The following is a 16599-nucleotide window of genomic DNA, read 5'->3' on the forward strand; positions in this document are numbered from 1 at the left end:
GAACACTATTTGGATTTTACTTGGATGTGCCCCGGCTTTTCCTCACTTCGTTCATGGATCGTATTGTGAAGTATTGTTATATGCTTAATGAAAATGTTTTTATTTTTCATATGCTTGCTGAATGCTGAAACTAAGAGGACATTTGACTATGGCTAAAGCTGATCAAGTCTACTACTCTCAACCAAAGGAATGCCAGACCCCTTCAGTCAATGTTTACATCTATCAAGAGGGATTTACGATACTATATCCACTCCAGGGAAAACAGAGCCTTTGTGTCTCCGATGCCTATGTAATCATTTACCAACCAATGGACTATGGACATTACTTCTTTATCCCTAAGTAACCAAGCCCAGGTCCTGCCTGTAAAATACTATGCCTTGCATGACAACACTTCTCCACAAAGATTGAGATATTATACCATACTTCTGTCTTGGTGTGATTTCTTTGAGCTCACTTTGTGGATTTTATTAGCAATTAGAGAACCTGAGGTTGTGGGAACAGGGGCAGAACTTGAGAGTATAACCTGCCAGACACCGAGGAGCACACATCATAGGACCTCAATCATAGAGAAGCCTGGGTTTGTGAGACTCCAACTTCTTTTTTCTCATTGTATGTGCACAATTTCAGTTTCCTCTAGACACGACCCAGTAACTTCTTACTTAGGGTCGGCAGCCATCTTGGATTTTTGTGTGAGATCGTGCAGATGAGATTTCTGTCTCTCTCTCCTGTGTCCCTGTAGCCCCGACCCCTGCATGGAGCTCAGATATACTCACTGATTACTTCCTGCCAGGACAGAGCCGAGAGCAGGGAGAGTAGCTGCAAACTACAAGCTACAAGGAGATAAGTGATCTGGGGGAAGGGGGAGGCAGGCACATATCTGGGAGATGTAGCAGAGCTCACAGTGTAACAGTGTAAAAGGCATCATGCATCTCTGATCTATCTCATCTCTCTCTCTATGTGTCAGTGTGTTAGTACAGAAGCCGGATGAGAGTTTATATACACCTGTACCGTGATAATGTAACCACATTGTCACCCCACAGAGCTAGATGGTTCATAAAGTGTTTGCTTAGAGAGTCCCCGCCCACACCCTGGAATCTTACACTGAGCGGCCTAGACAGTGATAGGAGCTAAAACAGCTATAACACTGAGTAAAATTCTAAAGTAATGTTTTAAAATGACCTGTATTGTGTTAACATCATTTTGAGATTGAGATGTGAGAATTTTCTTTAATATCGCTCAGTTTGCCATCTCTGGGGTGGTGAACAATCCCATTGCGGTCCCTTTGCGATACAATTCATAAAATTCATTAATTTCCTTTTTGTGGATAAGAGATGAAAGTATATTATTACTATGGATATTTTGTCAATTTCATTCACAGTTTCTTCAAATGTTTAATTTTCATTGTAGATGCAAGTGGCCATGTTTTCTTTGTAATCTGGATTCACATGACCCTATTTTCTGCAATGCATTTCTGGTTTGTTTTCCTTTACACAACTTACCCTACTCTATTATATCATAACCAGTATTTCACACCACACCCAACTTTGGTTTTCAATAGAGTAAAACATAGTCAGCAGGGATTTGCTGAATATTCAGGAATGATGCTAATTATTCATAACAAGAAAAATGATGTTGGGAATTGAAAAGAAGAAAAGTGAATCCACAATTATGCAAATCCGACAACAGTGTCGAGCTATGACTTGTACTTCTGTATTCCCTTTAGCTACATCTTCATGCATAGTACAAGTAAATTTGTCTGTCTTACTTAGTGGTTTATCTTACTGATTACAACACAGTTCTGACACATGGAAACATCAATACAATTAGATTTTATCTATCTTTTTGGTGCCCTCAGTTCTAAAGAAGACAAGTTTATAAAAATGTACTGTAAGTTTATGACCTCTATACATCTTGTCATTACTTGTCTATACATTAAATTTTATATCATCTCATGCCAACATCTCGAGAGTTTCCTTTTCTGCAGTACAGGTGGTGGTGTACATAAAATCTACTATTATATTCCTGCTGCAAGATCCAATTCCTGCAATCGTTATATCTTATCTATAATATTTTAATGGAATAAGAATGACCAAAAGCAACATTTTCTTAATAAAATTGTTCAGTATGCAATCACTGGGGCGGTAACGAATCCCATTACGGTCCCATTTTTTGATGTTATGCACTATATTGAGAGTACGAAGTTTATTTATTTGTGAATAAACATGATTAAATTAATGTATCCATGGATGTAAAGTGCTAGGAAGGTATTTTAACAATCCATCAGGTGCATAATTTCAAAACATACATGAATACATAGATATAAATGTCGCAATTGTGACATAGACATAGTCTATAGACTAAAATGAAAAAACAAACAAACAAATTTTTTAAATAAAGCAGTGTTGATGGAATTGTAACATAAGCTATTCCAGGGCGAGTGTCACAGGTGTTCCCATTCCCATATCGCGGGTCGCGGGCTCACCTGCCCCCTCGCTCCCCGCCAGTGCCTCTCACCTGTCCCCGCTCCCGATTCCCGGACTTGCTCCGTGTGCGCACGTCCCTGAGTCCTAGGGCAGGCACGTGCCAGCTTCAGGAAATTTAAAGGGCCAGCGCACCATTAATTGGTGCTGGCCATTTTCTAAGAAGGCTTTTTTTCAACCTGCCTCAACCATCACACCCTTCCAGATCTTTGTGCCTCACAGCCTTAGAGAAAGCTCCATTGCGATTATCCTGCGTTCCTGTGTCTCCTGTGTTCCTGTGTGTGTTCCTGTGTATTCCTGCATTCCAGTGTGTTCCTGCTCCTGAATCCTGTGTTGCCGTGTTACCTGCATTACCAGTGTTCCTCCATGTTGCTGTGTCCCGTGTGCCTGTGTTCCCGTTCCCATCTACCTGGACCTCCTGTTGCTGACCCCGGATTGGACTTGACCCTGCATCTCTGCCACCTGCCCTGACCCTGGTACCTAGACCTCGGCTGCCATCACGGGCTAGTCGCACCAGTGGAACGACCTGGTGGTACCACGCCGCAGCAAGTCCATCCCGCTTTGCGGCGGGCTCTGGTGAAGATCAGGTGCCACTTAGACTCCGGTCCCAGGTGTCGGCTAGTGCCACCTCCCGCGGTGGTCCAGTGGATCCACACATCCCGAAACCTGACAGCCAGAATTGCTCTTTCAGGTGTTCTTCAACATATGTCCGGTCAGGTCAGACTATGCCAGGAAGAACCAGGGGGGCATAGATGTTAATAAACACTGGCAACACACTGAAGACAAGCTGAACTAGGAGAGAGAGAATAAAGTCAAAACAACAGGCAAATCAAGTGGAGAAGTCACAATGCTCAAAATACTTAGACAATACCTTACAACAAACACAATCATGGTCAGATTTTTATATCCTGACAAGCGATTAGATTTCAAGACAACTGAGAAGTTTTTTTTCTTCTCAGTACATTGCAAGGAATATTAAATACTGACAATTGGAAATACAATTTTCCTGCACATATAAATCCCTCATACATCTGCAGATGTAAGCAGAAAAAAAGAGGAAAATATAAAGTTATGCCTTTTAGAAGGAAGGGATTGATAAACGGTAACCCAAAACAGACAGAAAGAGACAGACAGGCAGAGACAGACAGAGAGACAAAGAGAGGGAAACAGACAGAGAGAGGGGAAGACAGAGAGAGAGACAGGCTGAGACAGACAGAAGGAGACAGACAGAGAGAAACACAGTGGGACAGTCAGAGAGAGAGAGAGACTTACAGAGACAGGCAGACGGAGACAGACAGAGAGGCAGATAGAGAGAGACACAGTGAGACAGTCAGAGAGAGAGAGAGACTGACTGACAGATACAGGCAGACAGAGACAGGCAGAGGGACAGACAGAGACTGGCAGAGAGAGAGACAAAGATATAGAGAGAGCGATACATAGATATAGGTAGAAAGATAGCTATAGTGAGAGATATAGATAGCTAGTTATAAAATATTTTTCGTTAACCCATACAATATTTTGTTATAGCTAAGAGCAGTAATTTACTAGTGCAGGCAACTCCGGGAGCTACAGCTAGTAAATATATACTTATTTTAATTATTATAAGATGTAAAGGGAACCCATGAATTACCAGTTATAATAAACTGATTAAAATATACCCTGCACCATGGACCATTTTTTGGCCTTTTTCCAACTTGTCAGAAAAAGGAGGCTTGACCTTATGAAAGAGGACATTGTTCTCAAGAATTATTGGTATTATTGAAATTAAGGAGGTTATGCCAAATTGTGGCGCACAGTTTAGACCTAATAAAAGCAGCTCTAAAACTAGAACACAATGGGGAACATTTAGTTACCCAGTCCTGTTGTGATCCCCGATCCGGACGGTCCGACGAAGATGAAGTCCGGCACGATTCACCAACATCGTGCGCCTGAGATCCTGCATCAGTTGCTTCTGGGCCGAGGTCCGCCGGAGTTCACCATCTTCTTCCCAGTGCTTGTAAGTGCGTGTCTTGCGACACAATTTGCGATGTTAAATCCCACGCGTTGTCCGAATTCGTTGGATCGTCTGACAGCCCGTCCCCCGATTTTTGTCACGTGAAAGCCGGCGACTATGCGCCAATATACGATCACATGTACCAAAACACCCTGTTAAATGCGGTGCTACACGGAAAAGCGTCGGGAAACCCGACGAAAATGCGACCCGCAGACCCTTAGTAAATGAGCCCCAATATTCTTATACTGCGACAGACTCATTATCACAATGATGAGTCTGCACGGCAATAGACTAGTGCTGTCTGGCTCTGCACTGTCAGACCATGAAACACATTGATGAATTCCCCCCACTCTCTCGTTGGCGCCAAAGCAATTGACATACTGATTAGTTATTATAAAAAATTGTTTCACCTCAAATTGATTAAAATAGATACAGCCCAGAGTCATTGATAGAAGGACTGAGGCAGACGTTTTAGACCATAGCTTATGTGCAGACTAATATTACACTATCTTTAGGATGTCAGGGATACTTACCTAAAGCCATCACCTACCTGTAGAGCTATGGTGGGTTTACCTATCTATGTATGTATTATACTGCACTAAGCAAAAATAATCAATTCTCTAATTTACTATATTAAGTTATCTGCTACCAGAGGTTTTACCCTGCCTCTCCCCCAGGCTAATCTCCATTTGCCATGCTTTCTGATGCCATTGGCCATCGACTTGTTGAGAGGGGCTGTAGGACCTGTAGTGATATCACAAGCATGTGACTTATCACATCAGCCAATTACAAACATGCTGTCCTGTTCTGGCTTCATTGCCCTGAACTGATGTCACAAACTGTAACTGCCCACATCAGGAATAGCTGAATCTAATGAATCTTATATATACCTGATATATCTCAGGCTAGGAAGAAGCCAGCAGCATGATACAGGCGTCGTTGGAATTGTTGTCAAAGTCTATCTTCAGCTGGGCTAACACTATTTTTTGTCAGTAACTTTACAGTTATGCTTTAACCCCTTCACGCTCCGCGGCGGATATATCCGCCACGGAGCGCAGTGACTTAGCGCTCAGTGGCGGATATATCCGCCACGGCGCTTATGCCGGCTCGGCTCTGGATCAGAGCCGAACCGGCATCGGGAAACACGGGGTGCCGGCTGTAACTAATAGCCGGCACCCCAGTGTAACACCCGCGATCGGAGTTGTCTCCGATCGCGGGTGCTTAACCCTTTAGATGCCGCGGTCAGCGCGACCGCGGCATCTAACAAGTATCTGGGGGGTCTTTCCCCCACGATCGGCCCCCCCGAACCGTTTTCGGGGGGCGCCGATCGTTGCTATAGTAACTCTGGGGTCCGATCTGGACCCCAGAGTTACTAGCAAGAATTGCCAGTAAGATGGCGTCTGTGACGTCATCTTACTGGCAAAGTGCCAGCCTATGCAAGTGCATAGGCTGACACTGATAATACTCTGCAATACATGAGTATTGCAGAATATTATCATGAAGAAGCAATCAGATGATTGCTTGTTCATATCCCATGGTATAAAAGTGAAAAAGTAAAAAAAAAAGTTATTCAATAAAAAAATAAAGTCATAAATCACTAAAAATGCCCCAAACCCCCAAAACATATAAAGAGACATATAACTCAAAAAAAAAGTCTAAATCATAACACAAACCCCACATATATAGTGTCACCGCGTCCGTAACAACCCGTAGAATAAAAGTAAATCATTATTGAACCCCCACGATAAACGCCGTAAAAAAAAACTGTTATAAACCCTCCAAAAATTATGATTTTTACCTTTTCAATCCCACAAAAAATGCTATAAAATGCGACCAAAAAACCATATGTACTCAGACATGATACTGGTGCAAAGTACAACATGTCCCGCAAAAAACAAGCCATCAATCAGCTCCGTAGCCAAAAACGTAACAAAGTTATGCCACTTGGAAGATGGCAATACAAAAATTATAGATTTTTCCCCACATTAGGGTTTTGTTTGACAAATTTAGTAAAACGTAAGAAAATATATTCATGTCTGGTATCCCCGTAATCGTATCAACCCACAGAATAAAGATAACATGATTATTAGTCTATACGGTGAACACCAAAAAAAAAAAAGTCAAAAATCCAGTACAGAATTGATGCTTTTCTACTCCTGCCCTCAAAAAAAGTTCCTAAATTTTCAACAATAGGTGATACCAACCCCAAAATGGTAACAATGGAAAAAGCATCTCATCCCGCAAAAAAAATGCCGTCACATGGCCCCAATAACGAAAAAGCGAAAATTTTATAGCCTTCAAAAGGGGCCAATGAGGAAACTAAAATCCTGGCAGCTGCAGCGCCCTCCTTCCCTTCTGCGCCTTGCTGTGCGCCCATAAAACAAGTCACAGCCACATGTGGGGGGTCTTTGTACTCAGGAGAAATTGCAGAACAAATTGTATGGTGGGTTTTCTCTTTTTATATTTTGGAAATGTGTAAATTTTAGTGCTAAATGAACGTATAAGGGAACAGTATGACCATTCTAAATTTCACCTCCATTTTGATTCAATTACTATGAAGATCTCAAGGGGTTAACAATCTTCGTAAAAGCTGTTTCTGATAGCTTGAGGGGTGCAGATTTGAAAATGGGTAGATTATATAGGGGGTTTTGATGCTAAATATGTAAAATTTCATTCAAAACTGTATTTATCCCCAAAATAGTCAATTCTGAAAATCCGGAAAAGCGATATTCTATTTGTAAGCCGCGTGACATCAAAATAAATTATCCAGACATTTCAGAAATTATGAAAATGTAAAGTAGACAAATGGGAAATGTTATTCAGCAACTTATTTAGGTGGTAAATCTATCTGCCTGAAAACGCAATGATTTAGAATTTCGAAAATGGCAAATTTTTCAAAAAATTTATCATATTTTCTTTTTTTTGTAAATAAACGCAAAACTTATCTGCCAAAATTTACCACTAAAATGAAGTACAACATGTGGGGAAAAAACAATCTCAGAATCGTTTTGATAAGTAACAGTGTTCAAAAGTTATAACCATATAAAGCGAAGCAAGTCAGAATCCAAAAAATCGGGCTGAGCCTTAAGCTGTAAAATGGCTGCGTCCTTAAGGGGTTAAAGGAAACAGAGGGAACTTAAAGTACTAAAGACGCAACATCTTAAATCCCATTTACTACTTAATTGATAAATTACATTCTAACATAACATATTGGCTGTAACTAGACAACGATATAACGAATAATCTGACAGTTTCCATTTAAGTTTTTTAGTGGCCAATGTTGTCTTTGAGATGAGATAACTCGCTGCCTTCTGATATCATTGTAGGGTGTGTGGGGGGGTTGTCCAGGTGATTATCCTACTGTAAGGAACAACCTACCTTCTATGTGTGGGTTATAAAGAAAACCTGCAAGGATCTGTAGTTATATCTTTGGATTATGAGGAGACAGGAAGAGCCATAGAAACTGTATTTGTAAGTTTTTAGTTTTGTGGCTATTTTATGCATATCTATCTATCTCCTAGCCATCTATTTAATCCATGAAATAGACAGCACTCCAATTTATAACATTAAGCAGGGTGTCTTCTTTCCATAGTGCAACGTTTTGGTGGATGACCACCTTTTTCCAGGATCTATCTATCCATCTAATATGTATCTATTTGTCTGTCTAAGCAAAGATAAGTAAGCAGTGCTCCAAAATCAATCTTAAAAAAGGCCCATATCGAGGTACAATCTATCATCTCTATCTCTCTATTTACCTTCCTTTCCATGATTTTATATTCTCTCAGATTCAACATTTTCCAATGTGCATATAGTTGGGGACATTTATATAAAGTGTTCTTACCTCCGCTGGCTTAGTTTCCGACTAGTTGTCGTTAATGAGAAACATATTTAATATTTCTGTCCCGGGAAACCATTTTTCGTTTGGTTTGCACTTTTCAGCGCACAAAAAATGGAAAGGACAGATATTAATTGTGTTGGAGTTTCCACAGCATAAAAATCATGTCAGAGGATGTGGAAAATCCCATTATTTATTGGTGCAGGCCACTAATAAATGGGTCAGAAAGGAGAAAAGCTAGTGGGATCACCACAAAAAAGTGGAAACCCCATAGCAAATGTCCGCCTCTACAAACACATTGGGGCACATTTACTAAGGGTCCGAACGCCACATTTTCACCAGGTTTTGCGGTTCTATTCCGTTTTGCCCTGAATTGCCCCGCGTTTTTGCCACAAATGCAATTGGATTGTGCCGCATCGGCGCCAACTTGCATGCGACATAAATCAGGGGCTGTGGACGTCGGACAACCCGACTGATTTGGACAAACCGCGAAATTTAAAAAGCAAATTGCGTTGCAAGATCAGCACTTACATGCTTCAGGAAGAAGAAGGTGAACTCCGGCGGACCTCAGCGGGGAAGCGACACATGCAGGAAATTGGACCCGAATCCTCGTCGGACAACGCATGGCGGGGATCGCGATGGGACGGGTAAGTAAATGTGCCCCATTATTATAGGATTTATCCCATATGAATATGTTGGCTAGGACTCCTTATTGGTAACAATTTACATCATATTTGTAATAGCTAAACTGTAATACACATAGTACATATCTGTGTGTATTTATTACCCCTCCAAGGAGGCGATTAACAAATATAAGAGGATACCACAGTCCCGGTGCCTGGATCTACGAGTAAGTGTCCCTGGTTTATCAGGATGGATTTTTGATGGTAGATTTCCTTTAAATAATAGATCAGCCTGCTAACATTTGTGATTATTTCAGGGCTTCGCCAGTGTCTAGGTATAGAAACCCTGATAACCCTCAAGTAACTGAGATTCTTGGACCTTCTCCATTGACAGAGGTCTTAGTTTACTTCCTTTATTTCCTCTGTGTACTTCAGTTACAGAGAAAAAAGATCTCCCCAGGGATAAGGGAGGCAGAGTCCGGATACATCAGGGGGTAATGTTTGATATGGTACTTGTTGGAGGTTTTTTTGCTTTGAAAAATAGCAAATGTAGATGTCAATTACTTTAAAAAATGAATTACATTTCTTCTGCTTCATCTTCACAGGTATAAACAGAGTATAATAAGAAAATGGCGACGTCTCAAAATACTGAATATGGAGATTCAACAAGTTTCTCAGCTTCTGGTGATTTGTCGGTACCTCGGGTCACTGGGACAGACAAGTACCACGCTTTCATCAGCTTCAGTGGTGCAGACTCGGCTTGGGTGCATCGGCTTGTCCAGAAACTGGAGGAGACATTTCCCGGCATAAAAATCTGTACACATGACCGGGACTTCACTGCAGGGAAGACGATCATAGAGAACATGACTGAGTGCATTCAGAGCAGTCAGAAGATTGTAATGGTGCTGAGCCCGGAATTTGTGGACAGTCGCTGGTGTCTCTTCGAAGCCAATCTCTCCATGTTCCAGGACTGTATGTCACATAAAGCCATTGTCCCCATCATTCTGAGGCCATGCCTGATGCCTCTGTATCTCAGTCACCTCACTTACTTAGAAGCTGAGGATGAGGAGTTCTTTGAAATACTCTGCAAAAGGCTCCTAAGGAATAATGCGAAAGAAACTGAAGACGTCCTGGTGCACTTCCAGTCATCTATCCTCTACGGGGGGAAGCATCTGCTATCTCTGGCAGCAGTGAATGGGCATGAAGAAGCCAACAGTGGAGTTTTCTCTGACACTTGTGTGCCGGACGCTCTAAAAGCAGTGGTGAAAGACCCAGAAATCTACAAGAAAGCCATTCAGCTGATAAATGATACTCCACCTGATATCCTAAACGCCAAATGTACTGAAGGTGTTCTGGGATTACTGCTGGGTTTTAGCCTTGCCATTCCATTAATATTTTATATCTTCATACACCACTATGACTTGGTGGTACTTTATCCACTTACCAGCCAGTTTAGTCGCATTCGGCGTTGCATTACATAGAGCGGCATACTGGAAAAAGAAAAGGTTGAACAGGATAACCCAAGACATGAACAAAAAAGTTGGAGAAGCCAATCTATTATTAGCTGGATGTTTAATCCTTGCCGGTTGTTCTTCTAAGTCCAGTTTGGATTTTGTTTTTGTATCTCTAAGAGATTGTAGAGAAATGTTCCGCATTACCTTTGGGAGTGATAGAGAACTAGAGCAATGTATGTGGAACGAGGCCATGATAAGATATTCACCGGGTTATGCCAACTGCATGGCCAAGAAACTCTTCCCTTTCCATAACCCACCCCCTCCCGGGCATGTATCCGATGGTATCTGTTTCTGCCAGTATGTGGCCATGCAGATAGAAGGAGGTAACCGGCCGTAGCATCACTTATCATACAGTGGCTTTATTGCTTACCCCTTGTTCATGCCATTATAGGTCTTTTAGTCTTACAGGTCAATCCTACTAACTACCGCATAATTATTCTCCAGTGATGTGAAATTACCTGCATTGGCCCATGTTTATCAAAACTAATACAAACTGCGGCAGATTATTGAGTACTGGTGCACGGTCTTTATGAATATGGTGCCCATTGCACTGCTTGGGATGTGGGCACCAACTTTATTCTGATGCACCTTCAATCATACTGACCTATAGAATAAGAATAAGATGTTTATTATGCTATACGGTGAAAAGCAAAAAAATGACGTCAAAAATCGATTACATAATTGATACTTTTCTACTCCTCCATACCTCCAAAAAAGGAAATATATTTTCAACAATAGGTGATACCAACCCCAAAATGGTATCACTGGAAAATACATTTCATCACACAAAAAATTTTATAGCCTACAAAAGGGCGACAATGGGGGTTATTTACTAAGGGCCCGATTCGTGTTTTCCCGACGTGTTACCCGAATATTTCCAATTTGCGCCAATTTCCCCTGAATTGCCCCGGGATTTTGGCGCACGCAATCGGATTGTGGCGAATCGGCGCTGGCATGCACGTGACGGAAATCGGTGGGCGTGGCCGAACAAAAACCCGACGGATTCGGAAAAACCGCCGCATTTAAAACAAAAAATCTGTCGCGGAGCTTGCACTTACCCTCACTCAGCCCGGCTCGGTGAACTCCAGTGCGTTCCGATGCTTTTCAGCACAGCAGCGCCAACTGGTGGACGGCGGAGGAACTACCTTAATGAATCCCGGCCGGACCCGAATTCAGCGCAGAGAACGCGCCGCTGGATCGCGAATGGACCCGGTAAGTAAATCTGCCCCAATGTCTTTAGGACAAAACTGGCAACTGCAGGCTGCTACTTCCCTTCTGCACCTCGCTGTGCGCCCATACAACAGGTAACAGGCGCATGTGGGGGGTTTCTGTACTCAGGAGAAATTGTATAACAAATATTAAGATGAGTTTTCTCTTTTTATCTTTTGGAAATGTGTACATTTTAGAGCTAAGTGAATGCATAACCGACAAATTAGACCATTCTAAATTTCACCTCCATTTAATTACTATGAAGATCTCAAGGGGTTAACAATATTCCTAAAAGTTGTTTCTGATACTTTGAGGGCTGCAGATTTGAAAATGGGTTGATATTTAGGGGGTGTACAATATTATATATTTCAAATTTCATGAAAAACAATAATGATCCCCAAAAAGTCAGTTCTGCAATCTCCTTGAAAATACAGAAAACTGATGTTCAATTTGTAAGCTGCGTGACCTCAAAACACATTTTTTACACAATTATAAAATTATGAAAACGTAAAGTAGACATATGGGAAATGTTATTCAGCAATTAATTTAGCTGGTAAAACCGTCTGCCTGAAAACAAGATGATTTTGAATTTTGAAGATGGTGAATTTTTCAAAAGTATTAATCAGTTTTTACATTTTTTTAATTAATAAAAGCAAAACTTATCAGCCACAATGTACCACTAAAATGAAGTAATAAACCACATCTCCCTTCTCACTAGGGCAGTGATGGCGAACCTATGGCACTGGTGCCAGAGGTGGCACTCAGAGCCCTTTCTGTGGGCACTCAGGCCATCAGTCCAGGACAGAGTTCACCAAACAGGACCAAATCCATTAAATTTTCCCACAGTCACAGGCAACTTATAAGATGTTGCTCTCAGCACTATTTTACAGCGACTCTTCATTGTCTGTTAGGAACTGCTTGAAAAGTGAGAAGGTGTTGACAGAACTGCATTATCTTTGGAGGGCCTCCTGCTGGACCTAACATTCTTCCTGTACAGAGAGACCCGGGAGGGAAGCTACAATGATAGTCTGAATTTGCCCTCCTTTTTTCAACTGTATTGGTTGCCTCAGGGGGCCGATACAATTAAAGAAGTGGAAGAACAGGTAGCAATAAGTTACTGCTTAAAATGGCACGTTGGCACTTCACGGTAAATAACTGGACTTTGGTTGTAGTTTGGGCACTCGGTCTCTAAAAGGTTCGCCATCACTACACTAGGGTGTCTCTGGCTCTGCAGGTGTCTCTGGGTCTTTGGATGTTTCTGGGTTTCTGGGTGGTTGGGTGTCTCTGGTTCTATGGGTGTCACTGGGTCTTTGGATGTTTCTGGGTCTCTGGGTGGTTGGGTGTCTCTGGTTCTATGGATGTCACTGGGTCTTTGGGTGTTTCTGGTTCTATGGGTGGTTGGATGTCTCTGGGTCTTTGGGTGTTTCTTGGTCTCCGGGTGCCTTTGGGTCTCTGGGTGTTTCTGGTTCTCTGGGTGTCTCTGGGTCTTTGGGTGTCTCTGGGTCTCCGGGTGTCTCTGGGCCTCCAGGTGTCTCTCTAAAGACGTCTGCGTCTAAAGTCATCGGGTGATTTGAGAAGAGTGAAATGCTCAACAATTCTTGTTTTAAACCTCCTAGTGGCGCATCCTTTTATGTTAAATTGCATTGTGTACAATAAAAAACATACACAACCTACACAATGGGTGTCACAATTGATAAAGGATTTTTATTCTGTTTCCAGCTGTATGTGTTAAATTTTAAGGGAAAACTAATACATATTGGCCCAGATTTATTAAAGCCCCTGCGCCAGTTTTCTGTCACAGTCCTTTTAGTGCAAACTGCTTGCACATGGATTTATAAAGTGTCCGCGACACATGTGTTTTGCTATTCCTGACGTGACACAAATTTCTTCATTGAAGGGGGGCGTTCCGGTGCACAGTCGGACCATGCACCACATGTATGATTCAAAGTCCGACGAAAAGGTGCACCAATGTTCAGAAAAAAATTATAAAGCTGGTTGATTGGTTGATTTAGCGTCACTGTGATTGGCTAGGTGGGACATTTGACTCTGCTGTATATGAAGCAGTGTCACATGCCCAAGCCACTACAGACAGGAGACTGAGTTAAGGAGAGGCTGCTGATTTAGATAGGATCATTCAGACAGTCAGGGAAGTTAGGTAGGGAGAGGAGGCTGCTGTGATTAGGGACTGGTGGAAATCTAACATAATTGCCCTTTTTAGGGCACTCTGAAGAGCTGTGTGTTTATACTCATAGACAGCTATAGTGCAGGGCCAGTTTTAGTACAATTTTCAGTATCCTACCGCAATACCTTATGATTCTTAGAATGTTTTGCATTCATGGCATCTTACTGCGTTCCATTACACTACCAGTCTTAGTAGTATTAAGGTGTAACGTCCCTGCCCATGTTTACTTGTCCACATATCAGTTGTGATATGCACCTTGCGACTTGCACTGCGTAGTGCACACCTGATTTTCTCCACAGGCTGTTAATGCAGGGTGGGGACAGCCAACCCAGAAAAGTAGTGGTAGCTGGAAATGACATATTGGGGCACATTTACTAAGGGTCCGCGGACCGCATTTTCATCGGGTTTCACAACTTTTTGCCGTTTTGCACTGCATTTAACTGGCACACGCAATTGGATTTTGCCATAATCGTGCCGACTTTCCTGCAACGCAAATTGTGGGGTGTGGCCGTTGGACAAGCCGACTGATGTGGACTAAGCACGGGATTTAACATTTAAAATTGTGTCACAAGCCATGCACTTACATGCACCGGGAAGAAGAAGGTGAACTCCGGTGACCCTGAGCGGGGAAGCGACACATGCAGGATATTAGGCGCACGATCTTAGTGAATCGCGGCAGCTCCGAATCCTTGTCAGACAACGCACCTCGGGGATCGCGACGGGATGGGTAAGTAAATGTGCCCCACTGTGTAGTTTTTCAAATGCCAGCAATTTTGCACCTGTCCCATTCAGAACCAGGGCTCCTGGATGAGATGGGCAAAACTTCCATTTTTTTTGGTTTAGGAGATGGAAAGCTGAATGCTTCCTTCGGATGGGGTGCACAGGTTTGGTGATGGTGTCACATGTTCCCAATGTGGGGAAACAGGTGGTTTTGTCACTCGGGCGGTATTAGAAGATTAGACAACAGTTACAGCAGAGGGAGGTTCAGGTGTTTCCATGTTTTTTTGGTATGTCACTTGCTAAAACTCATGTTTTGTTGGCTAGGGTCTGGTTATACACATCGTGCTCAAATTGTTGCTTACTTAAAGGACTGGAGGCACAGCGTGCAAATGACATTTGTTTTGTCTTCTAAAAATTACTTTAAAACATACCACACCAGAGAGATCCTCTGGGCAGGTTTTTATGCTCTGTTTCTGGATACGGCGGGCGGTAGCAAGCAGTGATCTGCCAGATGTACCATCCACATCTTCTGCTCATCTATCCAGGGCTTTGTGACCACCACCTCTTCTTCCGTACTATCATTGCTTTTGATGTATGTTGGGTCTGGGACATCGTCATGACCCCTCAGATCTTCTTCCACCAAGATCTCACCGCTTCTCTTCCTTATCAGTCTCCACATTGATGGTGATGTCCACATCCTCGTTCTGCAATACAAGTTGGGCATTTGTAAACCCTATGTCTGATACTGGGGCAGGGGTAGGTGGAAGGCCCACGGAATCCAAGATAAGAGTTATTATAGAGCATTAGTGACTGCTCCATGACCTGTCGCTGAGATGTCCTTGAGTGGGGTTGAAGGTGGGGCACTATGAAACTCAAAAAACTCTAGCGCAATGACATTAAAAGCATTTAATTTTTTTTGTAATTTTTTATGCTTCTTATTATTAAGTCTTTTTTTCCAAACCCTTTTTTGTCAGGGCAACTGCTCTGTCATTACCCTAATTTTTCATCCCTCCAACACTAACTACCCCCATTTTACAGCCATTTTTGAATGTTAAAATTAATTGACTCAATTGGTTTTGTATTCGGGGGCCAAGTTTGGGGTCAATAGTAGGTTCACAACAACATTTTTTTCCCAATGTTAGTCCGAATCTGTTGAAGTTCCACAAGCCCGCTCATCACTAGAAGTTACCAATGGTTTCCCCTGCATCTGCAGCCATTTTGAATTACCTTACCGAGTGTAGGAACTTGGCCTAAAATGGTATTTACGGAGTATTTATGGAAAATATTTTTAATTGCGTTGAATTGTGGACCATATGGAATCCTAAATTTAATGGTGTTATTCCTGTGTGAAATATTTCTCTTGCTTCTATAACTGTTTTGGATAGAAGTTTTCGGCGTCGGGGGTTCCTCGGGACACTGAATTGCGAAAAAAACCTCCACCCTCTTGCACTCAAGGCCCGAGGACCTGGCTGCCTTACAAACGCCTTTTTATTGCTTGTCATGCAATGTAAATGTATAACATGTAGCTGCAGAGCCGGACCAGACCTGTCATCTTATGTTACTGGGAACTATAGGAGGAATCTTACTAACTTTACAGGATTTGAGGTGAGATTAAGATCTTTGATATTTTTGTGAACTTTTGGTGTTAACAATACAAATACATAAAGCAATGTGAGAGATGAACTGAGATTGAAACAGGTGGAGCAAAGTTTTAACTTCCTGCGGTACAGAGAAAGATTATCTAAAGTTTATCCAACTTTAGAAAAAGTTGAACTGATAATATGAGATGGTGACAAAGATGAATATATGAGATGGATAGAGAGATAGATTATATAGAGAGATAATATTGATGTTAGATAGATAGATGATAGAGAGATAGATAGATATGAGATAGATAGATATGAGATAGATAGATATGAGATAGATAGATAGATAGATAGATAGATAGATAGATATGAGATAGATAGATAGATAGATAGATAGATAGATAGATAGATAGATAGATAATTGTAGATAGATAGATAGATAGATAGATAGATAGGT

At 41.9% G+C, this 16599-nt stretch overlaps 1 protein-coding gene across 1 annotated transcript in view; it reads right to left on the reverse strand.

Annotated features, from left to right (window-relative positions):
- LOC140122939 (uncharacterized) overlaps positions 1–16599 on the reverse strand; it is a 360094-nt gene that overhangs the window by 212416 nt on the left and 131079 nt on the right. The gene's annotated exons all lie outside the window — the stretch shown is intronic.

Source organism: Engystomops pustulosus, chromosome 3 (genome assembly GCF_040894005.1).
Source record: "Engystomops pustulosus chromosome 3, aEngPut4.maternal, whole genome shotgun sequence".
Taxonomy (NCBI): Eukaryota; Metazoa; Chordata; class Amphibia; order Anura; family Leptodactylidae; genus Engystomops; species Engystomops pustulosus.